Source organism: Odocoileus virginianus, chromosome 21, assembly GCF_023699985.2.
Source record: "Odocoileus virginianus isolate 20LAN1187 ecotype Illinois chromosome 21, Ovbor_1.2, whole genome shotgun sequence".
NCBI classification, from domain to species: Eukaryota; Metazoa; Chordata; class Mammalia; order Artiodactyla; family Cervidae; genus Odocoileus; species Odocoileus virginianus.
The window spans coordinates 55,670,080-55,697,374 of NC_069694.1; the positions used below are offsets into that span (position 1 = coordinate 55,670,080).

At 38.2% G+C, this 27,295-nt stretch overlaps 1 protein-coding gene across 3 annotated transcripts in view; it reads left to right on the forward strand.

Annotated features, from left to right (window-relative positions):
* The window catches only part of SYNPO2 (synaptopodin 2), a 205,830-nt gene that overhangs the window by 2,439 nt on the left and 176,096 nt on the right, over window positions 1-27,295 (forward strand). The gene's annotated exons all lie outside the window — the stretch shown is intronic.

The following is a 27,295-nucleotide window of genomic DNA, read 5'->3' on the forward strand; positions in this document are numbered from 1 at the left end:
AAATATTATGAAAGCACCTGGATGTTTGCCTTAACTGTTGTGTGTGTGTGTAAAAGAGAGAGATAATTTATAATTTTTTCCCACATGTAAAAAGTGACTAGAGAGCCTTCTAAAGAAGATATAATTTTTAAATTACTATAGCAATGCCCACTTTTCTTGGTCTGGTTTTATACTTAATTAAAACTTATTATATTTAATTTATTACTAGCATTATTTGTCCCAGAAAAGCCTCGGAACAAAGTGCTTGTCTCTATGTTATCAAGGCCATGGCCTCAGTGGGATCAGTTTTTCATTCAAAACATGAAGTCAACTTAATTCCAGTAAAGGTTTCTCTCTCATTGATATCAAGGTAATGTGTATGTTGCTTGATTTTCTCCTTTTCCAAGGAATGGTGAAAACTTATTAGAATCAAGTTACCTCCAAGTAGGAGGATGTGGAGGAAGGGATAGAAAGGCTAAGGAAGGGATGATTGCTGGCAACCAAAATGCTCAGTTTTGAAGAACATGCAAAGGAATAATTTGGGAATTGAAGAGAATATTTCAAAGAAAAGAAAATTTCAGACAGTGCTTAAATCATGCCTTCTAAAATGGGTATGCCACGAAGAAGCTCTATAGATAACAACAAATTTTTGGTTCATTGTAAATACCTAGTATTTAGAATTTCAATAATTCTATATAGAATGAAAATTTAGCAAGCTGAAATAGCAAAAGAAAAATGAATCTAATATTATTAAGAATGATCAGAAATTTAATAGCTTTATAATTCCCAGTAAATATCCTCCTAGTGACATGTTTAGTCATTTTTGAAAGATATTCAAATGTTTTTAGTATTTGGCTGGCTGGCTGAACTGTAGGTGAACCCCAACTTTCAAAGATCACTATGGAAATATTAATGATAAAATTTTTCATTGATATTGAAACTCAAGGCTGTAAAACTCTGTTTTGTTTTCAACATAAATTAAATTTCTAAAAGGCCCAAAGAATCAGTAACATTGTCCAGGTTTTTAAATGTGTATATATCTTTTAATTTATGTTCTAAATACATGTGATAGGAAGCAAACATTTCTAATACACTGTAGTAAGACAGTACTCTTGCAAGGTATATTTCTAAGAGATCATCTACAGAAACAAATTTATACAGCCATACTTGTGGTATAACACCCCACTGTGTGTGTGCAGATGTCCTTATAAAAGTCTGTTAGCACTTTTACTTTACAAAGCTCTATTTTTTGGAACATGTACTTACATGGCATGTTGCTGGACATACTCTTGGAAAATCACTTCAGAATATTGCCACATAAAGAAACAGGGAGAAGTTTTTGTTTTGCAAACAAATCTTATGAACCATTTAGAAGTAACTTACATTTTGAAAATAAAGAACAAAAATTATTTAGACTTTATTCTTCATGAGTTTTAATGTTTAGAAATGGAAGCTTTCTTTAAAAGTACAGAACACTATGGTACTTATTAAAATGAATTTTAACTCAGAGTTTCAAATAACTATTAAAATTTAGATGACAAATTACAATCATCCATTTTATGAGGTTGAGTTGGAGTTAATGATTCTTATCTATTATTGTATAATCTCTTTTTAAATGTCTGAATATAAAGTATTTAGGCAAAGCACATTCAAATACATAATTCATATCCCTTAGTGCCATCAGTGAGATATCAAAATGCTTCAAATAGAATAAATTCAAGAAACACACTGATTTCTAAAGGGAAAAATAGGAAATATTTGATGTTTTAATATGTACCTTTTGGGATAAATCCTCCTTACTACATATGGAAAGCTAAGGATATCTTTATTAGTAAATATGACTGATCACTGAATTTTTACTGATGTTTTGAGCTTTCAAGAAATTTTAAAAACATCTATACTTATAGAAATCCATGCACTCTAGCTACATCTATTAAGCAGATGTTACATAAAATTTTTATTTTGGAATTGCATGTTTTAAGACAGATGACTGTTGAAAGACAATGAGATAAAATAATGACCGTGACTGTGCGTGAACTTTGCCATTATCTAGACAGAGTCCGCATGGAGCTCACATTTATCCTGTACCAGGAACTGTTCCAGGTGCATCCCTGATAGGATGTCTTCTTTGTCATTGCAGTTGGTGGCCTGCCTAGTGCCTGTATGAACAGTGGGATGGGGGTAGGGAGAGGCAGGTAGGGAAGTAAAACTGGAGAAAGATGTAGCGGGGGGTGGGGGAGGGAAAAGGAGAGAGAAGAAGAGACAGAGATAGAGCGAGAATGAATGGACAAGTAGGAAGTTTCCTTCCTCTGGATGAACTCTTCCATTTCCTCTGATGAATGACTGTCACAGAAAGGTGTTGGTGGGACTTGAGCCGTCTTGCTTGGCCTGCCTAGAAAGGCCAAACTCTTAGCCAGGGCCCGCAGGAGCAGGCTGGCATCCTGAGGAGTTACTTGGGCCTTGGAAGGGACAGAGAAGTGTTGGGCAGGAGCCCTGTTTCTTCTGTTAGGGAACTGTGCAGGGTGAAACCCTCCTGGCTCCTAGAAGAAACCAAAGTGTCCCAGCATTTGGACACCAGCTACAGAAAGGACAGTGATGGCCACTCGGCATTAACCAAAGAAGTACAAAAACCAACAAAGAGAAATGCTACACTGTTTACTTGTGAATAAACAGATCTACCTTCCCCCTCCTCTTCAGCCTTCCTTCCTGCCTTCAACCTGGGAGGGGTGGGAGGGAAGCTAGTAAAGAGCAGACAACACTCTCTGCCTCTTGCCAAGCCCTGGAGCCACGAGCCAGCTACCGTGCTTAGGGAGAGAGCTTAGAGATAGATGTTAGATCAAAGCTGTATTTGGACTAGACTGTTTTAATAACCAAATGCCACCAAAAAGGCATGGGATCTGACCAAAGAATTATTAAGGGAAGGATTTGGTTTTGTGGTAGTTGAAAACAGTTACTGGAAGAAATAAAATAGTTTCATGTTTATAACCAAATGAAAGACACTCCTCAAAAACATTGATTCCGTAACTCAGGTTCATATCATCAATCACACATACTTGACATATGTTAGCTTGGAAACTTATCACCAATTGGGACTTCCCTGGCAGTCCAGTTGTTAAAGAACAGTCTATCATTTAGTAATGCTGAAAATTGCAGTGACTTCAACCTTGTGGCTCAGACGGTAAAGCGTCTGCCTACAATGCGGGAGACCCAGGTTCAATCCCTGGGTCGGGAAGACCCTCTGGAGAAGGAAATGGCAACCCACTGCGGTACTCTTGCCTGGAAAATCCCATGGACGGAGGAGCCCGGTAGGCTACAGTCCATGGGGTTGCAAAGAGTCGGACACCACTGAACAACTTCACTTCACTTCAATACAGAATTGTATCAAATAGAATGTCACCAATCTAAGATTTGATCTTTAAAAACATTTGTAATGATTTCTTCTTTTATTGGGCCTGAGGACGAGGATTACAGGAAATGCATCTTTGAGCTTACGTGCAACGAGAGACGAGACTGGAAAGGGAACTGGTTTACTTGTAAATAAACCTGAAAAATCTATGGCCTCCAATGTTTTTGTGTCTGTTCTAACAGATTCATGAAGAAACCAAATGCCATGAGGTTTTTGTAAAAGGAAATGGAGAATGCATGCGTCATCTTCATTAAACAATCTGAAAGAGTAAACAACTTCATGAAGTTAAAAGCTCATCTGAGAAACAGAAATAACATCAGATCTTTGGGGGGATAATTCATTGTTTGACCACCTCAGTGAGAACATATTTATAGTATTGAATCGCCTTAGGCACTTTATTTTCCTGAGTTATTTACCATTCTTTTCTTATTATTAAAAAGCAGAGATGGCCACATTGTCAACAAACTCTGTCTTCAAAGTCTTTGTGAACTCCATTGGCATGTGGCAGATCATCAGCGATAGTAGATGTAGTTTGGTGTTATGATGGTCTGGCTGTAGTTATCCTTAACTGGTATATAAATATGGTGTGTTTCAGATAAAGTACTAAAAAATGTGGTGGATTTACTATTTGAAACATTATAAACGCAAGATGTATTATTTGATTATGTAACAAATAGTTTTTCTATCCATTGGGTTTTGGTTTTTCTTACTCATCCAAGACTAGCTTTTCCGCTTTGGAAGTAGTGTAGGTACTACAATGATAAAACGATGTAGTGGATGAATTTTCCTGAACTGAACGATGCACTTATGTTCTATCCGACACCACTTAGTCTATAAAGTGTGAGTCGCTCAGTTGTGTCTGACTCTTTTAGACCCCTTGGACTGCCGCCTGCCAGCCTCCTCTATCCCTGGAATTTTCTAGGCAAGAATACTGCAGTGGGTTGCCATTGCCTTCTCCAGGGGATCTTCCTGACCCAGGGATTGAACCTGGGTCTTCCACATGGCGGGCAGATTCTTTACTGTCTGGGCCACCAGGGAAGCCCAAGAATACTGGAGTGGGTAGCCTATGCCTTCTCCAGGGGATCTTCCTGACCCAGGAATCAAACCGGGGTCTCCTGAATTGCAGGCAGATTCTTTACCAGCAGAGATACCAGGGAAGCCCCATGCTTCCTTTATCAAAACTTAAGTGGCTTGAATTTCATCTTTTTAGGATGCATTATTTTTTCCAGAAGAAATCTATAATAATGGTCAGAGTATCATTTTCCTCCAAACATCTTGTTGCCTTTAACAGTACCTTCTGGAGATAATTTCAAGAAACTCACATTGATACTTATGGGTTGCTGGGCACTTCTTTAATCACCTTTTAAATGTAACGAGAGAACTCAGTGAGGTTACCCCATTTAAGATCCCATTACAGAGGCAGAAAGTGGTTAAGTGACATCCTCAGGTCACATATGTAGCACAGCCAGACCTGGGTTCACCCAGTTTGCCTCCAGGGTGTGTCTTCTAAGCTTCTCCACACGATACGTTTGGGTTAAGTGTAGCTTGAACAGCTGGTTTAGACGAAATGAAGGACCTAAACAGACCACGGTGGAAAGATTACTGTGGTCCTGTAAACCAAACTTACTTTTTCTGTTCTGACATTAAATATATTATAATTTAAGTTAGTGTCAGATCATTTTATTTGTAGCTTTTATTTCTGGAACAAATAATTTAGGAAATGAAATAGAAATAGACTTAAAAACTTTCATAATTCTGTCTTTTGAAGAATAGATTAAAAATTTTTTTTTTCTGATCAGATTTTCCATGTCTTCTTAACAAATACAACTTGCTACTTTATTTTTGTTTTTGGCTGCACCAAGCAGCTTATGGAATCTTAGTTCCCCAACGAGGGATTGAACCTGGGACCATGGCCGTGAAAGTACCGAGTCCTAACCACTGGACCATCAGGGAATTCCCATGCTACTTTATTTTGAAGCAAAAAATTTCTAGCAGTAAGACCATGCTTGAGAATTTTAGCATATAGTTCAGGACACATTGAGTTGGGAGCTGAGTTCTGACTTTACCTTCTCAACGACTCACTCCCTTCCTGCTCCATATGTGACTGCTCCTGCTCCTTAGGCTCAGGCCCTCTCCAGCTGTTTCTTAGATAACTAGTTGGGCCTTTTAACTGTCTCTCTGCTTAGGGTTTCACATTCCTCAGGTTCATGCTATAATGAGCTGCCAGAGAGACTTTTCTAAATCATCTGCTCTATACCACTGCTTAAAATACTTCAAAGTCTTCCCATCGTAGTCATCAAAATAAACATAACATTAAAAAAAAAATCTTCTGTAGATTTAAGTGCTTTATATATTATATCATTCACAATAGCCTTAACTATCCTTTTTTTTAAAAAAACCAATGAGAAAACTGAACCTTAGAGAAGTTAGGTGAGTAACTTAAGGTGGTAGAGCAGGTTCAGGCATCCAGGATGGAGGCCAGTGAGACGCCAAAGCACAGGCTCTGAGTGGCCGCCTGGACTCTGTATCACTGCAACATGTTTTACAGACACCAGTATGTATTAAGTGTGAGTTCTTATAAAATCAGCCATATTGATGACATCCTGCATCTCTTTTGCACTTCTTTTCATTTTGCTTTTCTCTTCAACTTGCCTAAAAATAATGCACTGAATGAATTTTATATGAAGCGTTTCATGAACCTCTCCAAAAATTTTGTCTTTGTTAATCCCTATTAAAGCTGGTATTTCATCAGCGGCCTTATTTACATTTTTTCCCATAAAACAGTGATTTTTCTTTTTAATTAAAGAATTCGTTTATTTTGAGAACTTATCTCCAGTATTTTTCCTTATTGGCTTTCCAAAGGAGTAGTTGATCTATTTCAGTATTGAAACAGAATCAAGAAAATAATCCAGGACATGCTGGAAACATGTTCTTTTATCTAACTTTACAGCAAAATTCCTTCCACATATAGTTTGTTCTAATATTATTTCTACCAGTTTCCTAGTTCTTTTTTCTTTACATCTTCAACAATATTTGCTGATAAAAAATACATCTTGATTTGTTGCCCAGAATTAGCTCAAGTGGTAGAGCGCTCGCTTAGCATGTGAGAGGTAGTGGGATCGATTTGTTGCCCATATTGTATTATTTTAAACAATTTTTAAATGCATCCATGAGGAGCTTTCTAAACATTGTGATTTTGTTTAATTCTGTCATGTTTTAAATTGAGTACTGCCTGACTTCATCCAGTGTTGAAAAAACAAATTTGAAAGTTTTTGATGCTTAGTTATTACATATCTTCTAAGTCCTAACTACTTCACACTAATACTAACTAATATCATAGAGCACAATAAGACAAAGTTCCTCTCTAACAACAGTGGATATAAATCCATATTCTAAATAGTACTCTTAGTAATTCTGAATATTTTACCTTCCTGTCACATATGATTAAACAGTAATTGTGTTTAATCTTGCTCCATGGCTGATGAAGAGTTTCTGAAGGAGTATAGAGGAGAGGGTGAGCTCTTTTTCTCTTCTGCCTGAAATGGAAGTGCTATTTTTAGTCAATAGTTGCCTTTCAGAAATATTTTAAAACTGTGTCATTTTGAGAGAGTTAAAACTACTGATAGATAATAACATGGAAATTCATTTAATCAATCACCATAAAACATAATATACTGCAAAAGAAGGAGCGTCTGAGGAAGCCTCTTTCCCCTCTGCCATGCTAGGAGGTGAACCTATTCAGTGGGGTCACCTCAAGTACTGTCTGAAATTCCTAACTGGACCAGACTGGACACAGGGTACTGGTGTCAATCCATGACGGTAAAGAACCTATCTGCAATGCAGGAGCCTCAGGTTTGAACCCTGGGTGGGGAAGATCCCCTGGAGAAGGGAATAGCAACCCACTCAAGTATTCTTGCCTGGAGAATTCCATGGACAGAGGAACCTGGCCGGCGGTAGTTCATGGCATTGCAGAGTCGGACACGACTGAGCAAGTAACATTTTCACTTTCAAACATTAGTTAGAGCTCCTTTTCATTTTGTAGTTGAAAACAAATGTACATGGAAGTTCTAGTTGGCTTGGCAAATATGTGGGGGGAGGCTTCCAGGCACAGGGCGCTACGAGGACAAGGCTCTAGGACTGAAGCCTGCTTGGCATGTTCAAGGAGCTGTGGAGATGCCAGTTGCAGCTGACACCATTTCCATGAGAAATTGCTATAAGAAGTCCAGTCCTTCACAGTGATAAAAGTGAAAAAGTCTCTCTCCTGGAAACCCCGACCATGTGGTTATTTTACCATCTTTAAATGATTAACACACTGGTCCCAGAGAACAACTCTAAGCTATCATCTTCCCATTTCCTCTTCATCCATTTCAGCTTTTTATAATATAGAAGCCTACTGGCCATTCTTTAGAACACTTTATTTAAATGAATAGTTACTACCTCCTCTTATGTAGATGTTTGGTTAAACATTTTATTAATCTTTTCCTTCCTTTGAAATTGATTCTCCCAGTGAGATAAGAAGAATTTAAGAAGTGTTAAGAATTTGATCCTATTTATTTTGACATCAATGTCAGACCTAGAGCAGATAGTTTTCTTTTATTTTTTAGTTTATCTTAATTTCATTTCTTCCTCACAAAAGAGATGATTTTATTTAGATGTTATTTGGAAACTGACCCACTGAAAGGATGAAAGCATTTTAATGCTGGCTACCACTTACTGTATAGCTTTAAACAGATTTTTCTAAGCCTGTTTCCTCATCTGTAAAATGGCTATGTAATGGAATTGCTGTTTTTATAGAAAAAAAAAAATGTCACCAGTTTTACAGGTGAGGCATCTGAGAGCCAAGCAATCAGCTAATAATATGTCTTGTGATAATTTTGAAAGGTTCTATGTTAAGATCATATTTGATACATAGTAATCATTCAGTAAAAGAGTCTGTCATTGTTATTATAATTCTAATTGGAGGAGGAAGTAACTGTCTTCTGGGCTTCCCTAGTGCCTCTGTGGTAAGGAATCCATCTGCGATGCAGGAGACCTGGATTCCATCCCTGGAGAAGGAAATGGCAACCCACTTCAGTGTTCTTGCCTAGGAAATCTCTTGGACAGAGGAGCCTGGCGGGCTATGGTCCACGGGGTCACAAAGAGTCAGATGCGACTTAGTGACTAAACAACAAACTGTCTTCTACACAAATTTATTTTTTTCAGAAATTAAGAAAAGCAGGCCAATCCCTTTTCTCCAGATACCTAATGAAAGTTAAGAGCACAAAAGCTAAATAAACTATTTGTGATTATTATTTTACCAAGGGAAAATTTTCAGTTTTGATAAAATGCAACATTTCACAAAATGTATGCAGCTATCAAGTATGAATCAAGATTTCTTTGTTATGTAGTTTAATCAGCTTGAGGCAGTAAATCCTTAAGTTATATGTTTCACAAGGTCAAATAAAATGATTATCCCACTTAAAAATAGTACACTTTTTTTTATTGGACTATAGTTCATTTACAATGTTGTGTTAATTTCTCCTGAGTACAGATTTTTAAAAGATTTTAATTCTTCAAGCCATGAAGAATTAGTCACTTCCAGTACTGTTGAGCTCTGTTTAGAGTAAGTCAACTCTGACTCTTTCAGTCATATTAGTCTCCGTGCCTCTGTTTTCTCATTTATCAAATGGGGATGGTGTTAGCTCTGAGATTGTTTTCAGGGTTAGAAATCACATGTGCAAATTACTTAACACACAGGAAACATTCAAGTGTTTTAAAAAATTACTACTACCGCATCTGTGGTTATCCCCATTTTATTTAACCAAGCTTTTTAAAATTGAAGGGTTATCTTGCTGTCTTCTACGCAATGCTGTTTGAGATCTGGATCTCAGTGTCCTAAGAAGGGGCTTCTGTGGTTCTTGGGGTCTCTCCCTGTGAGATGGCATATAATGGTCTCAGAATGTGGCCTTATGCTCACTGAGTAAGCCACTGCCCTGTACTAGAAGCAACATATGGAAGCCATCACGAAGAGAAGGAATCATTTCAAGTGCTTTGAAAATATAAAAGAAAAATAAATTGTCCCCTGGTAAGTAAATATAGGACACTGATCTCTGAATAGTCAGGAAAACTCTGTGCCAGGGCCTTTGGGGAAAGGCTAATGAGCCTTTCAATCCCTCCCCGACCTCCACCTCCACAACCTTTGTCTGCTAAATTAGAAGATGTTACTACTATATAAGGCTGCTTTTTCTAAGGAAATGATAATCGTTAACCTCTTGGTGATTTTAGCTTTTCAAACAGTGGAGAGTTATTTCCATCAGTCAAAATGAAGCTAAAATGAAAAACAGTTTGAGAAAAGCTTAGGCTTTGGGAGTCAGATACTACCACAACAGTCACCTTTATTTTTATTTCTTTCATGAAAAGCATAACATCTTCCCCCTGGATGGTGCTCAGCATGACTGATATTAGGTTGAATTGTGTAAATATTATATTACATGTACTGGCTGCTGCAGAGAGTCAAAACGCAGTGATCCATTTTCAGGGCTCCAGTCTTCTGGCTGCCTGCCTGCCAGATGGGGAAATGTTGATCAGAACAGTTTGATCCTGAGGCGGAGCTGCAATCAGAGAGGGGAATGCTCATCGTGTCTGCTTCCCCCGAGCCAGCATGGCCACGCGGCTTCATGTTGAGTGAGTTACTGAGGACTTTCTTCAGCTGCAGGCGCTGGGCCGAGGGTAGATGGGAATTCAATTAAGAACCCCATTATATAGTTGTTCCATTCTGTTCTTCATTACCGTCAGCTACTCTTACCCTTAGCTTCTTTTTCTTATGTGAGAAGGAAAATTCCTCCTTCTCTGTCTTCACCACCCCCATTCTCTTCTCATTCTCTATCTAGCTCTTTTTATGCCTCTCTTTTCCCCTATAGCTTCCTAAGCAAATTAAGACACCAAATCTGATATTGCCTATCTGCACAAGAAAAAGGAATAATATCATGTGTGTGTGTGTGAAAGAAAGAGAGAGAGACAGAGAGCACAAAAGAGAAAGCTGTATATAAATCTCTCTTCCTTAATTGATTTTCATAGAAAGGTAACAACATGCTGGATTTTTCAATTCAGAGCTGAACTAGTATGAACTAGTATGGAGAATTACTTTCCAGGAGTGTGTTTCCATGGGCCAGTCCTTCATGCCGAGAAACTCCTTTTCAAGGTTTTAGGCCCTTTGCCTCCTATCCGTCTCTGGTCTGAGCAGCTTGCTTCTTCCTGGGAGGCGGTTCTCATTTTCTCCTGAACATGACATGTTTATTCTTCTCCCAGGTCTCTGACTTTGACCTTGATCTTTTCTGCAATGGAATGTTTCTCTGTATTTATTTCTCCCAGGTCCATAAAAGGTATGCAATAAAGACTATTATTTTTTACCTGATTGATTAATAACGATTCTTTTTTATTTAGTAAGGGATAAAATCACTTTCAGTCACAAACAAGGACATATTGTTTAAGAAAGATCATGAGTTTTGTCAGAAGCTTTAAGGATAAATGTTTTGAATGATAAAGGTAAATGAGTTGAAGTTCAGAACCTGTATCAAAGGCAAGTGGGAGCCAGGAGACGATTCTGCTGCAGGATTAAAGAGGGTAAAGTGCAGGCAGAGGGGTCTGGGGTGGCAGGGTAGCACAGCATGGAACAAGAGCACGCTTCCTTTAGAAGCGCTCACATTACTATCGAACCACAGCTCTCACTCAGACCCCAGGGTCCTGGAGCCAAGGTGGCAAAGGCTGGCTTCAGATCACAGTGCGCCTGCTCATTTTCTACCTAACAAGCAAATGTTACCATTCGGATAGAGCTAATGGCTGTGATAAAGAGGTCTGTTTCTCACTGGAACCTCTGGTTTAAAAATTTGCCTTTTCCATGCTTATATTGTCACCTTTGCTCTCTGAAGGCAAGAGCCTAGCTCTTGTATCTCCTAAAACGGGGCTCTTTAATGTGGATAACGTACATATATGTGTAACTAGGGCCTTAAATCAGCCATGTACTTACTGAAACGTTGTTGAATAAATGGATGAATGAGTAGATGTGTATCTTCTATTCTGGAGTGTGAGGTAGCGACTACTGGAAAGCCTGACTTTGCTGAAGCTTCATCTGGTGTTTTTTCAAATGAGCAGTTTGTTTAAAGAGTGATTATAAAAGTGATGTATATGCTTCGTAAGTGTGTGTATTCCTATTGATTTGATATTATCTAGTAACCAGATGCCAATTTAAGAGGTTCAGTGAAAAGATCAGTGACTGAACTGGAAGTCAGAAGACCTGAATTTTAGGCACTGGTCTAACTTGAGTTTAGTCTGCTACCTCAACTAAAACTATCTGACTCCCCATTTCTCTACTTACAAAGGGAAAGATTTATTGATGGAACACATAAAGTGCCTTATGGCTAGATTCTACTTTAAATTAAGAAGATAATAGATGAACGAAAACACCCATGAATGGTCATATTTCCTCTGTTAATGTGAAAAAATAAAGCAGTGTTTTCTGCAAAAAGGCAATTCTTTATATGGCATTTCTATTGGGCTTTTATTCTCATTTCACCAAATCATAATTTGTAGGATATATGTGTTATAAATAAATAAGCAAAAATTTCAAATGACACTGATTTAATGTGCTTTTTTGCTATATTTTACTTTTTTAATGATGAAAATTGTATTGCAGTGAGTTACTACTGAATTCAGCATTTTCTAATGATTTTTTAAATAAATGCTTTATTCTTTCCCTTTATTACTTTTCTAAATAAAAAGGTAGTTCACTATCATACATGAATGTAATCAACTGTTTTAAAAGTATCACTAAGAATTCATGGATTTAAATAGAATTTATGTTTTTTATAAATCTAGTTTCTTTTTTCAAACTCTGGATCTGACATGATTAAGAGCCTTTAAGTTTGTTTTTCTTACCCTACTAGAAACTCTGGGTAGAGAGTGGTAGAGATTATCTCACAGAGTAAAACCACTCATTCTGACACAGCTGGACTTCTATGCCAAATTCTAATTTGATGGAGAAGAAGTAATGTGTTTGATACTCTTCATCTATTCTTTAAACCCCTCTCATTCGGGTAAACTGTGTCAAAGAAAAAAAAGAGACAGTCTTTGGTAAACCTGGTCTTGATTAGTTTACTTCCACATCTCAAACTGCAGTATTTTGAATCCAGTCATAGTTCCACCCCACAAATGGATTAAACTCTATATTTAAAAAAAAATTAAAGTAGCTAAAACTGAAAATGACTTATTTTTAGGTTATAAAAATGACACATTGTCATTGTTAAAATATTCAAATATTACAGAAAAGGATAAAAATAAAGTAAAAATTATGCCATCCAGAAATAGCGCATTATTAATGTTTTGGTGATATTCTCCTTAGTTCCCCCTCTCTCTTCACATGTGCCGACTTACAATTGCACCTCATTCAGTGCCATGTAAATGAAATGGTACTAAATGTATTCTCTTATTAAACACACAACATGAACATCTTTCTGTGTCAGTGAGTCCCGATGTATGTCATCTTTTTAGTAACTGCAGAGTGTTGCATGTATGGATTGTCCATAATTTCTGTAACCCATCCCCTACTGAACATATAAGTTATTTATAATTTTACACTATTATAAATAGTGCTCAAATGAATACTTTGCATGTATAAAATATGTTTGTGTACTTATCTGATCATTTCTATAGAATCAATCCCTAAAAGTAAGACTACTACTGTGAGAATATGCTATATATTTTTTTGGTGAAAATGAAGAGTATCTGAATTAATTTGGGGTCAACTATTATATATAAAGAGAAAATTTCTTATCATGTCCATGTCACTCATTAGTATGCTCCTCAGTACAATTCCTTTTGGCAGATAAAATAAGTAACTGTCAAGGTCATACAATCTAGGTAATATACTTTCACTTCAAAACCCTTAAAAGTATTGATAGTGATTGGTAATTTCTAAAATGACTTAAAAGAAAATTGAAAGGAAACAAAATTCTCACATGTACCAGTTCTATTAAATTTCTAGATTATTTCAGGATAAAAATTTTGCATAAAGATGATCAGTGTCTTAAAAGTAATAGACAAGAAGGTATTAGTGCCTAGGGAATGAGGGTTTGCAGCTTTCCTTGTAATTATCAAGATGTCATTGTCAGATAAATCAGATTTTTTAAAACTTACTTTAAAGAAATAATAATATCTTTGAAAGATATGTGAAAGTAGGTTTTATACATAATAAAGCCATATTATAAAAGTATGGTTACAAATATCATTTTAGTATTGTTTTCTTAAAGTGATAGGGTAGGTTTAAGAAAAGCCATTCTTTTCAGACACACCTCATTGAAATTAAGGTTTCAGAATTTTTTTTTTTTGGAGGGATGTTTAATTTATAAACTGTATTGCAAAACTTGTATTTAGTTTTTATGAAGGACTGGTCCTGAAGCTGAAGCTCCAATACTTTGGTCTCCTGATGGGAAGAGCCGACTCATTTGAAAAGACCCTGATGCTGGGAAAGATTGAGGGCAAGAGGAGAAGGGGACGACAGAGGATGAGATGATCGGATACCATCACCAAGTCAATGTGTGACAAGTGCTGTGGAGAGGTGTGCTCTGGCCCTCCCTTCCCATACATGGTGGGGGATGGCAAGGCCTGGAGACAGTGCAGTTTAACCCCCTGAAGTGTTTACAGCTCTCCAGCTTCATACCCAGGAAGCCCTGCACTCCTAGCAGAAAGGCAGCTTTGTCCTGGGTTCTTCTGGAAAGAGTATTAAAGGGGTGGACATGGGTGGATTATGGGCCACATCCATCCTTGGGAAGACTGCTGCTGAAGGATGTGAGTGAACTTGTCCCTGAACATGGAGGAATAGCTAGTAAACTTCCGATTATTAGTGTCCCTGGGGGCATCGAGATCATACTCATACCTCTGTGATTTACAGAGAGCACAGCCTGGGTGCTTATCCCTGATTCCTTCTAGAAGTTGTTATCTGTAACCAAAAATTATCTGTTGTTGTTCAGTTGCTAAGTTTTGTCTGATTCTTTGCAACCCCATGGACTGCAGCATGCCAGGCCTCCCTGTCCTTCACCATTTCCCAGAGTTTGATCCAACTCATGTCCATTGAGTTGATGATGCCATCTAACCATCTCATCCTCTGTCACCCCCTTTTCCTCCTGCCCTCAATCTTTCCCAGCATCAGAGTGTTTTCCAGTGAGTTGGCCCTTTGCATTATATGGCTGAACTATTGGAGCTTCAGCTTCAGCATCAGTCCTTCCAATGAATATTCAGGGTTGATTTCTTTTCAGATTGACTGGTTTGATCCCCTTGTAGTCCAAGGGACTCTCAAGAGTCTTCTCTTGCACCACAGTTAGAAAAATCAATTCTTTGGCACTCAGCCTTCTTCATGATCCAACTCTCATATCTGTACATGACATCAGGAAAAACCATAACTTTGACTATATGGATCTTTGCCAGCAAAATACTATCTGTAAACTAAAGTAAAACAACCTAGACAGCATATTAAAAAGCAGAGATATTACTTTGCCAACAAAGGTCTGTCTAGTCAAGGCTATGGTTTTTCTAGTAGTCATGTATGGACGTGAGAGTTGGACTATAGAGAGGCTGAGTGCTGAAGAATTGATGCTTTTGAACTGTGGTGTTGGAGAAGACTCTTGAGAGTCCCTTGGACTGCAAGGAGATCCAACCAGTCCATCCTAAAGGAGATCAGTCTTGATATTCATTGGAAGGACTGATTTTGAAGCTTAAACTTCAATACTTTGGCCACCTGATGTGAAGAGCTGGCTCATTAGAAAAAACCCTGATGCTGGGAATGATTGAGGGCAGGAGGAGAAGGGGATGACAGAGGACAAGAAGGTTGGGTGGCATCACTGACTCGATGGGCATGAGTTTGAGTAAACTCTGGGAGTTGTTGATGGATAGGGAGGCCTGGTGTGCTGTGGTCCATGGGATCATAAAGAGTCGGAAACGACTGAGCGACTGAACTGAACTGAATAGAATGGGAAAGACTAGAGATCTCTTCAAGAAAATTAGAGATACCAAGGGAACTTTTCATGCAAAGATGGGCACAATAAAAGACAGAAATGGTATGGACCTAACAGAAGTAGAAGATATTAAGAAGAGGTGGCAAGAATACACAGAAGAACTAAACAAAAAAGATCTTCACAACCCAGTTAATCATGATGGTGTGATCACTCACCTAGAGCCAGACATCCTGGAATAAGAAGTCAAGTGGGCCTTAGGAAGCATCACTACGAACAAAGCTAGTGGAGGTGATGGAATTCCAGTTGAGCTATTTCAAATCCTAAAAAATAATGCTATGAAAGAGATGCACTCAATATGCCAGCAAACTTGGAAGACTCAGCAGTGGCCACAGAACTGGAAAAGATCGGTTTTCATTCCAATCCCAAAGAAAGGCAGTGCCAAAGAATGCTCGAACTACTGCACAATTGCACTCATCTCACACACTAGCAAAGTAATGCTCAAAATTCTTCAAGCCAGAGTACAACAGTATGTGAACCACAAACTTCCAGATATTCAAGCTGGATTTAGAAAAGGCAGCAGAACCAAAGATCAAATTGCCAACATCTGCTGGATCATCGAAAAAGCAAGAGAGTTCCAGAAAAACATCTACTCCTGCTTTATTGACTATGTCAAAGCCTTTGACTATGTGGATCACAGCAAACTGGAAAATTCTTAAAGAGATGGGAATACCAGACCATATGACTTGCCTCCTACAAATCTGTATGCAGGTCAAGAAGCAACAGTTAGAATTGGACATAGAACAACAGACTGTTTCCAAATTGGGAAAGGAGTATGTCAAGGCTGTATATTGTCACCCTGTTTATTTAACTTATATGCAGAGTATATCATGAGAAATGCTGGGCTGGATGAAGCACAGCTTGAATCAAGATTGCTGGGAGAAAAAAAAAAAGATTGCTGGGAGAAATATCGATAACCTCAGATATGCAGATGACACCACCCTTACGGCAGAAAGGGAAGAAGAACTAAAGAGCCTCTTGATAAAAGTGAAAGAGGAGAGTGAAAAAGTTGGCTTGAAGCTCAACATTCAGAAAACTAAGATCAGGGCATCTGGTCCCATCATTTCATGGCAAATAGATAGGGAAACAATAGAAACAGTGAGAGACTTTAATTTTTTGGGCTCCAAAATCACTGCAGATGGTGATTGCAGCCATGAAATTAAAAGATGTTTCCTCCTTGGAAGAAAAGCTATAACCAACTAACCTAGACAGCATATTAAAAAGCAGAGACATTACTCACCAACAAAGGTCCATGTAGTCAAAGCTATGGTTTTTCCACTAGTCATGTATGGATGTGAGAGTTGGACTGTAAAGAAAGCTGAGTGCTGAAGAATTGATGCTTTTGAGCTGTGGTGTTGGAGAGGACTCTTGAGAGTCTTTTGGACTGCAAGGAGATCAAACCAGTCTATCCTAAAGGAAATCAGTCCTGAATATTCATTGGAAGGACTGATGCTGAAGCTGAAGCTCCAATACGTTGGCCACCTGATGCAAAGAACTGACTCATTTGAAAAGACCCAGATGCTGGGAAAGATTGAAGGCAGGACAGAAGGGGATGACAGAGGATGAGATGGTTGAATAACATCACCAACTTGATGGATATGAGTTTGAGTAAGGTCTGTAAGTTGGTGATGAACAGAGAAGCCTGGCGTGCTGCAGTCCATGGGGACACAAAGAGTCGGTCACAACTGAGTGACTGAAGTGAACCAGTTTATTATAAAAGATATAAAGGATACAGATGAACAGCCAGATGCAGAGGTATGTAGAAGAGAGTCAAAAAGAGTCCTGAATGTAGCAACGTCTGTTCCTTGTAGAAATAGGGCTCATCAACCTGGAAGTTCAAATCTTGTTATTCAGGATTTTATAGAGCTTAATATGCAATACCTCCTACCTCTTCCCCTTCCCAGAGGTCAATGGGTGGGGCTGAAATTTCCTAATCACTTGGTCTTTCTAGTGACCATCCTCATCCTGAGGCTACCAAGGAGTCCTGCTCTCAGTCACCTCATTAGATAAACTTGGGTGTGCTCAAGAAGATTCCTTATGAATAATGAAAGACACTCCTCACTCAGGAAATTTCAGAGGTTTAAGGAGTTTTGTGCCAGGTATTAGCGACAAAGTATATTTCTTATTATATCACAAATATGCTAAATTCTGGGATAAATGAGACATTGTCTTTGCTCTTAAGAAAGGTAAACCTCCATGGAAGAGACAGATTTAGAACTATTAAGAAGGTGACAAGGTTGTAAAGAGAAGAATATATAATGTATTATAAAAACCATAAATAAATTCATTCTGCATAGTAGCATCAAGGAACTATACAGAGGAATCCCTATTCAAACTGGACCCTGAACTGGGTAAAGTCATTCCAGGCCTAGGGAACACCTTCCACATGCACACTAAGGCATGCAAGAACGTGGCGTGGGGAGTGAACAGCAAGCAGCTGCAGAGTCTAGTATCTTCTGAGAAATTGTTCCGTTTCAGTGCTGTAATGATCTCTTTTATGAGTACTGGATAAATCTCAGTGAAGTATGTACTAGGTAGAATTCAATCAGATACTATCAGTCTGATATTTTGGCCTTCTTTCTTTTATTGTTCTTTCCTTTATGTATGCATAAAAGTTCACTGGTCACTATATTAACATTTGAAATTTTACACTCATTTTCTATGGTTTGCATGAAGCATTTGTGTCAGACTCAAATCTTTGTAAGAAAGGCTATAATGAAGATCTTGACATCTCACCATCATGGAAAGAGTGAAAAGATACCAAATTTTAGACTCTCTTGAATTTAATAACTGAGAAACTGAGAAGAACCAGGGATTAAAAGTCACTGTCTTCTTCCTTTCAAATGCATCATCTTGTTTGTTACACACTCTTTCTTTCAGGTTCTCATTAAAGATTTTTAAACAGGGGACTGGCATGATCTAGAGCATACTTAGAAAGATGACTGACAGTAATGGGAGATGGATTGAAAGGTGGAGCTTGGAGGATAGAGAATAATTAGGAAGGAGGTTGTTAGAATATTCCAGTGACTTAGTCAGTAAAGAATCTGCCTGCAATGCAGGAGACCTGGGTTTGATCCCTGGTTTGGGAAGATCCCTGGAGAAGGAAATGGTAACCCACCCCAGTGTTCTTACCTGGGAAATCCCATGGACAGAGGAGCCTGGAGGGCTATAGTCCCTGGGGTCACAAGAGTTGGACAGATTTAGTGACTAAACCACCCCCACCAATGACAAATAAATAATGAGACTCTAGATTAGGCTGAGGGCACTGGGGCTGAAAAAGAAGACACACAGACAAATTAGAAATACCTAGCTGTGGATGGCAAGAAAAGGGGAAGAGTGGACTGTAGTTGGAGGTTTTATCTTGGAAAACAAAGGGATGGATGTAGCATTTATTGAAAGAGGCAATTATGGAGAAAAGAAAATAAATTTCATTCTAAATAAATTGAATTTGGACATCCAGAAGTTGCTGTGCAATGAAGAGTTAAGAGTATGAGTCTGGGCTTGGGAAAGTTACCAGTACTAGAAATTATCTGGGGAAATGGCTGAAACATATGAAGCAAGAAGCAAAGAGGATACAGGACAGAATCTTGGAGAGGATCAATATATAAAGTTTGGACAGAAAAAAAGAAGCCAATGAAAGAAGTTAACAGAGGTCACAAGAGAAACAGAAAGAGCCTAAGCATTTCTGGTATGTTAAGAAAGGAGAGTATTTTAAGGAATGGCTTATCAGTGACAAATACTTCAGGGTTTAAGGAAAAGAATGATAAGACTATACATTGACACATAAGAGGATTTGGGTGAGAAAACAGAAAGAGTGAAGAAGTCATCTTTTTGAGAGAAAAGAGGTTCAGGAAAATGTTTTTTAGAATATTAGCAGGAGAAAGAGAAAAAGACAAGATAATTACTCTTATAGCAAAGTTAGAGTTGTTTGGGAAGGATTAAATCCATTGAACTTAGTGCTAAGTATTTTATTTTGATATTTGGAAATATTCTTAACTAATAGAAAATATTAGATGTAAAAAAAATTTCAACAAAAAGAACAGGAAAACAAACAAGGCTATTATTTGTTCTAAAAAACAATGCCTTCGAAAAGTGTCTAAGCTGGAGACTGAATTTTTATTTATTTGAATGATTTGGACAACATGAACACAAAATTGGAATAATTATAATCCTTAGATCATAGCACACTTTTTTTTTTAAACTGAATGACATTATTTATTTATTTATTTATTTCCTTTATTTTTATTAGTTGGATGCTAATTACTTTACAATATTGTAGTGGGTTTTGTCATACATTGACATGAATCAGCCATGGAGTTACATGTATTCCCCATCCCAATCCCCCCTCCCACCTCCCTCTCTACCTGATCCCTCTGGGTCTTCCCAGTGCACCAGGCCTGAGCACTTGTCTCATGCATCCAACCTGGGCTGGTGATCTGTTTCACCCATGATAATATACATGTTTCGATGCTGTTCTCTCGAAACATCCCACCCTCTCCTTCTCCCACAGAGTCTAAAAGCCTGTTCTGTAAATCTGTGTCTCTTTTTCTGTTTTGCATTATCATTACCATCTTTCTAAATTCCATATATATGTGTTAGTATACTGTAATAGTCTTTATCTTTCTGGCTTACTTCACTCTGTATAATGGGCTCCAGTTTCATCCATCTCATTAGAACTGATTCAAATGAGTGATTTTTATTGACTGAGTAATATTCCATGGTGTATATGTACCACAGCTTCCTTATCCATTCGTCTGCTGATGGGCATCTGGGTTGCTTCCATGTCCTGGCTATTATAAACAGTGCTGCAATGAACACTGGGGTGCACGTGTCTCTTTCAGACCTGGTTTTCTTCGTGTGTATGCCCAGAAGTGGTATTGCTGGGTCATATGGCAGTTCTATTTCCAGTTTTTTAAGAAATCTCCACACTGTTTTCCATAGTGGCTGTACTAGTTTCCATTCCCACCAACAGTGTAAGAGGGTTCCCTTTTCTCCACACCCTCTCCAGCATTTATTGCTTGTAGACTTTTGGATAGCAGCTATCCTGACTGGCGTGTAATGGTACCTCATTGTGGTTTTTATTTGCATTTCTCTGATAATGAGTGATGTTGAGCATCTTTTCATGTGTTTGTTAGCCATCTGTATGTCTTCCTTGGAGAATTGTCTGTTGAGTTCTTTGGCCCATTTTTTGATTGGGTCATTTATTTTTCTGGAATTGAGCTGGAGGAGTTGCTTGTATATTTTTGAGATTAATCCTTTGTCTGTTGCTTCGTTTGCTATTATTTTCTACCAATCTGAGGGCTGTCTTTTCACCTTGCTTATAGTTTCCTTTGTTGTGCAAAAGCTTTTAAGTTTCATTAGGTCCCATTTGTTTATTTTTGCTTTTATTTCCAATATTCTTGAAGGCAGGTCATAGAGGATCCTGCTGTGATTTATGTCGGAGAGTGTTTTGCCTATGTTCTCCTCTAGGAGTTTTATAGTTTCTGGTCTTACATTTAGATCTTTAATCCATTTTGAGTTTATTTTTGTGTATGGTGTTAGAAAGTGTTCTAGTTTCATTCTTTCACAAGTGGTTGACCAGTTTTCCCAGCACCACTTGTTAAAGAGGTTGTCTTTTTTCCATTGTATATCCTTGCCTCCTTTGTCGAAGATAAGGTGTCCATAGGTTCGTGGATTTATCTCTGGGCTTTCTATTCTGTTCCGTTAATCTATATTTCTGTCTTTGTGCCAGTACCATACTGTCTTGATGACTGTGGCTTTGTAGTAGAGTCTGAAGTCAGGCAGGTTGATTCCTCCAGTTCCATTCTTCTTTCTCAAGATTAATTTGGCTATTTGAGGTTTTTTGTATTTCCATACAAATTGTGAAATTACTTGTTCTAGTTCTGTGAAAAATACCGTTGGTAGCTTGGTAGGGATTGCATTGAATCTATAGATTGCTTTGGGTAGTATAGCCATTTTGACAATATTGATTCTTCCAATCCATGAACACGGTATGTTTCTCCATCTGTTTGTGTCCTCTTTGATTTCTTTCATCAGTGTTTTATAGTTTTCTATGTATAGGTCTTTTGTTTCTTTAGGTAGATATACTCCTAAGTATTTTATTCTTTTTGTTGCAATGGTGAATGGTATTGTTTCCTTAATTTCTCTTTCTGTTTTCTCATTGTTAGTGTATAGGAATGCAAGGGATTTCTGTGTGTTAATTTTATATCCTGCAACTTTACTTTATTCATTGATTAGCTCTAGTAATTTTCTGGTAGAGTCTTTAGGGTTTTCTATGTAGAGGATCATGTCATCTGCAAACAGAGAGAGTTTCACTTCTTCTTTTCCTATCTGGATTCCTTTTACTTCTTTTTCTGCTCTGATTGCTGTGGCCAAGACTTCCAAAACTATGTTGAATAGTAGTGGTGAGATTGGGCACCCTTGTCTTGTTCCTGATTTTAGGGGAAATGCTTTCAATTTTTCACCATTGAGGGTAATGCTTGCTGTGGGTTTGTCATATATAGCTTTTATTATGTTGAGGTATGTTCCTTCTATTCCTGCTTTCTGGAGAGTTTTAATCATAAATGGGTGTTGAATTTTGTCAAAGGCTTTCTCTACATCTATTGAGATAATCATATGGTTTTTATCTTTCAATTTGTTAATGTGGTGTATTACATTGATTGATTTGTGGATATTAAAGAATCCTTGCATTCCTGGGATAAAGCCCACTTGGTCATGGTGTATGATTTTTTTAATATGTTGTTGGATTCTGTTTGCTAGAATTTTGTTAAGGATTTTTGCATCTATGTTCATCAGTGATATTGGCCTGTAGTTTTCTTTTCTTGTGGCATCTTTGTCTGGTTTTGGAATTAGGGTGATGGTGGCCTCATAGAATGAGTTTGGAAGTTTCCCTTCTTCTGCAATTTTCTGGAAGAGTTTGAGTAGGACAGGTGTTAGCTCTTCTCTAAATTTTTGGTAGAATTCAGCTGTGAAGCCATCTGGTCCTGGGCTTTTGTTTGCTGGAAGATTTCTGATTACAGTTTCGATTTCCTTGCTTGTGTTGGCTCTGTTAAGATCTTCTATTTCTTCCTGGTTCAGTTTTGGAAAGTTATACTTTTCTAAGAATTTGTCCATTTCTTCCAAGTTGTCCATTTTATTGGCATAGAGCTGCTGGTAGTAGTCTCTTATGATCCTTTGTATTTCAGTGTTGTCTGTTGTGATCTCCCCATTTTCATTTCTAATTTTGTTACTTTGGTTCTTTTCCCTTTGTTTCTTAATGAGTCTTGCTAACAGTTTGTCAATTTTGTTTATTTTTTTCAAAAAACCAGCTTTTAGCTTTGTTGATTTTTGCTATTGTCTCTTTGGTTTCTTTTGCATTTATTTCTGCCCTAATTTTTAAGATTTCTTTCCTTCTACTAACTCTGGGGTTCTTCATTTCTTCTTCTCTAATTGCTTTAGGTGTAGAGTTAGGTTATTTATTTGACTTTTTTCTTGTTTCTTGAGGTAGGCCTGTAATGCTATGAACCTTCCCCTTAGCACTGCTTTTACAGTGTCCCATAGGTTTTGGGTTGTTGTGTTTTCATTTTCATTCATTTCTATGCATATTTGATTTCTTTTTTGATTTCTTCTATGATTTGTTGGTTATTCAGAAGTGTGTTATTTAGCCTCCATATGTTTGAATTTTTAATAATTTTTTTCCTGTAATTGAGATCTAATCTTACTGCACTGTGGTCAGAAAAGATGACTGGAATGATTTCAACTTTTTTGAATTTACCAAGACTAGATTTATGGCCCAGGATGTGATCTATTCTGGAGAAGGTTCCATGTGCACTTGAGAAAAAGATGAAGTTGATTGTTTTGGGGTGAAATGTCCTATAGATATCAATTAGGTCTAGCTGGTCCATTGTGTCATTTAAAGTTTGTGTTTCCTTGTTAATTTTCTGTTTAGTTGATCTATCCATAGTTTTGAGTGGGGTATTAAAGTCTCCCACTATTATTGTGTTACTATTAATTTCCTCTTTCATACTTGCTAGCATTTGCCTTACATACTGTGGTGCTCCTATGTTGGGTGCATATATATATATATATAATTGTTAGATCTTCTTCTTGGATTGATACTTTGATCATTATGTAGTGTCCTTCTTTGTCTCTTTTCACAGACTTTATTTGAAATCTATTTTATCTGATATGAGCATTGAGACTCCTGCTTTCTTTTGGTCTCCGTTTGCGTGAAATATTTTTTTCCAGCCCTTCACTTTCAGTCTGTATGTGTCTCTTGTTTTGAGGTGGGTCTCTTGTAGACAGCATATTTAGGGGTCTTGTTTTTGTATCCATTCAGCCAGTCTTTGTCTTTTGGTTGGGGCATTCAGCCCATTTACATTTAAGGTAATTATTGATAGCTATGGTCCTGTTGCCATTTACTTTGTTGTTTTGGGTTCACGTTTATACAACCTTTCTGTGTTTCCTGTCTAGAGAAGATCCTTTAGCATTTGTTGAGGAGCTGTTTTGGTGGTGCTGAATTCTCTCAGCTTTTGCTTGTCTGTAAAGCTTTTGAATTCTCCTTCATATCTGAATGAGATCCTTGCTGGGTACAGTAATCTAGGTTGTAGTTTATTCTCTTTCATTACTTGAATTATTTCCTGCCATTCCGTTCTGGACTGGAGGGTTTCTATTGATAGATCAGCTGTTATCCTTATAGGAATCCCTTTGTGTGTTATTTGTTGTTTCTCCCTTGCTGCTTTTAATATTTGTTCTTTGTGTTTGATCTTTGTTCATTTGATTAATATGTGTCTTGGGGTGTTTCACCTTGGGTTTGTCCTGTTTGGGACTCTCTGGGTTTGTTGGACCTGGGTGGCTATTTCCTTCCCCATTTTAGGGAACTTTTCAGCTATTATCTCCTCGAGTATTTTCTCATGGCCTTTCTTTTTGTCTTCTTCTTCTGGGATTCCTATGATTCGAATGTTGGGGTGTTTCACATTGTCTCAGAGGTCCCTGAGGTTGTCCTCATTTCTTTTGATTCTTTTTTCTTTTTTCCTCTCTGCTTCATTTATTTCCACCATTTTATCTTCTACCTCACTTATCCTATCTTCTGTCTCTGTTATTCTACTCTTGGTTCCCTCCGGAGTGTTTTTGATCTCATTTATTGCATTATTCATTTTTAATTGACTCTTTTTAATTTCTTCTAGGTCCTTATTAAACATTTCTTGCATCTTCTCAATCTTTGTATCCAGGCTATTTATCTGTATCTCCATTTTGTTTTCAGGATTTTGGATCATTTTTATTATCATTATTCTAAATTCTTTTTCAGGTAGATTCCCTATCTCCTCCTCTTTTGTTTGACTTGGTGGGCATTTTTCATGTTCCTTTACCTGTTGGGTATTTTTCTGCCTTTTCATCTTGTTTTGATTGCTGTGTCTGAAGTGGGCTTTCTGTATTCTGGAGTTCTGTGGTTCCTTTTTATTGTGGAGGTTTCACCCTGTGCGTGGGGTTGGAAGATTGGCTTGTCAAGGTTTCCTGGTTAGGGAAGCTTGCGTCAGTGTTCTGGTGCATGGAACTGGATTTCTTCTCTCTGGAGTGCAATGGAGTGCCCAGTAATGAGTTTTGAGATGGGTCTATGTGTTAGGTGTGACTTTGGGCAGCCTGTATGTTGACGTTCAGGGTTATGTTCCTCCGTTGCTGGAGAATTTGCGTGGTATGTCTTGCTCTGAAACTTACTGGCTCTTGGGTGGTGGTTGGTTTCAGTGTAGGTATGGAGGCTTTTGGACTGTCTCTTATTACTTAATGTTCCATGTAGTCAGGAGTTTTCTGGTTTTCTCAGGTTTTGGGCTTAAGTCTCCTGCCTCTGGATTTCAGTTTTATTCTTCCTCTAGTCTCAAGACTTCTCCAACTATACAGCACTGATAATAAAACTTCTAGGTTAATGGTGAAAAGATTCTCCACCGTGAGGGACACCCAGAGAGGTTCACAGAGTTACATGAAGAAGAGGAGAGGGAGGAGGGCGATAGAGATGAAAAGGAGGAGAAAAAGGGGGGACTCAAGAGGAGAGAGACAGATCTACGCAGTTACCTGTTCCCAAAGTGTTCTCCGTAGCCCAGCACCCACAAAGATTCACAGAATTGGATTGGGAAGAGAAGGGGAAAGGAGGAAATATAGGTGTTTTGAGGTAGAAAACGGAGAGTCAAAAGTGGGAGAGAGTAATCAACACACTCCTGCATAAAAATGGGAACTGAATATTGGATTCTTAAATGTCCAAAATGTATATCACATACTGAAAGACAAAGATTAAAAATCTAGAGTAGAGGTTAGACTCTTAAAAATACAATATTAAAAACAAAAACAAAAACACAAAAAATTTTAGAAATACATATGAAGTTCGGTTTAAAAATAGGGCTTCTCTCTCTTTTTTTTTTTGCAAGGTTATAGTGAAATGAAAATGAAAATTAAGGAGTAGTAGAGGAGTAATAGAGGACTTTAAAAGAAAATAAGAGAAAAAAAAAGAAAAGCAGAAAGAAAAGAAAAAAAACACGAGAAAAAAAAATTTTTTTCCTAATTAAAAAAATCGTAAAAATATATGAAATGAAAGTTAAGGAGTAATGGGGGATTAATAGGGAATTTTAAAAGAAAATAAAAGAGAAAATATAAAAAAGAAAAAAAATTTTTTTAATTAAAAAAAAGGTAAAAAATATATCTAGGAATTTCTCTGGAGCTGTTGCGGTCAGTGTGGGTTCAGTTCAGTTTCAGATAGCTCCTCGTTCCAGCTTACACTTCTCGATATCTATAGGCCCTTCTGGTATGGTCGGTGTTACCTACAGGCGTTTTAATCTGTTGCACCGGTCCCTTCTGAAGTGGTTCCCTTTGTTTTTTGGCTTCTGTTTGCGGTCTCTTCGGTGTCTAATTTCCGCCCTGTCCGACACAGGTGCGGGTGCGGTGCGCCTTCTCCCCTCCTTGGCCCCAGCCTCAGTTTCCGCCTGCGCCAGTCGGGTGCATGCGCCTTGTGTTTCGCTGCTATCCTCCCGGCGGATGTCGACCATCCAGAATCTCAGGAAGTCCTTGGGTAGAAACTGGAGGCCTGTTTGCAGTTTGGTAGGGCTGCCGTCTTTGGTGCGGAGTTTGCCCCTTTCCCCTCCCCCCTGCCTCCTGCCTCCGGCGGGGATGGGCCAGTCCGCAGCCGGCTAGCTCCTCTGGACTTGCTCGGTCCCTTTGTTCTGAGAACGGCCGGCAGTGTGTTTGGGCCGGTTAATTTTCTCTCTCTCTTTTCATAGCACACTTCTTAAGCTATTTTTAACAATATCATAAGTACATGTGATCTCAACTTCCTAACCAAAAACTAAAAAAAATAACCTGCCCTTACCTCCCACTATATTATCCTGCCTCTCCGGACTCAAGGTAAGCATCATCCTGAATTCTGTATTTATTATTACTTGCCTTTCTTTTTATATAGTTTAATTGAATATTTCAGTTCAGTTCAGTCGCTCAGTCATGTCCGACTCTTTGCGACCCCATGGGCTGCAGCACGCCAGGCCTCCCTGTCCGTCACCAACTCCCGCAGTCCACCCAAACCCATGTCCACTGAGATGGTGATGCCATCCAACCATCTCATCCTCCATCGTCCCCTTCTCCTCCTGCCCTCATCTTTCCCAGCATCAGGGTCTTTTCCAATGAGTCAGTTCTTCGCATCAGGTGGCCGAAGTATTGGAGTTTCAGCTTCACCATCAGTCCTTCCAATGAACACCCAGGACTGATCTCCTTTAGGATGGACCGGCTGGATCTCCTTGCAGTCCAAGGGACTCTCAAGAATCTTCTCCAACACCACAGTTCAAAAGCATCAGTTCTTCGGTGCTCAGTTTTCTTTATAGTCCAACGCTCACATCCATCCATGATGACTGGAAAA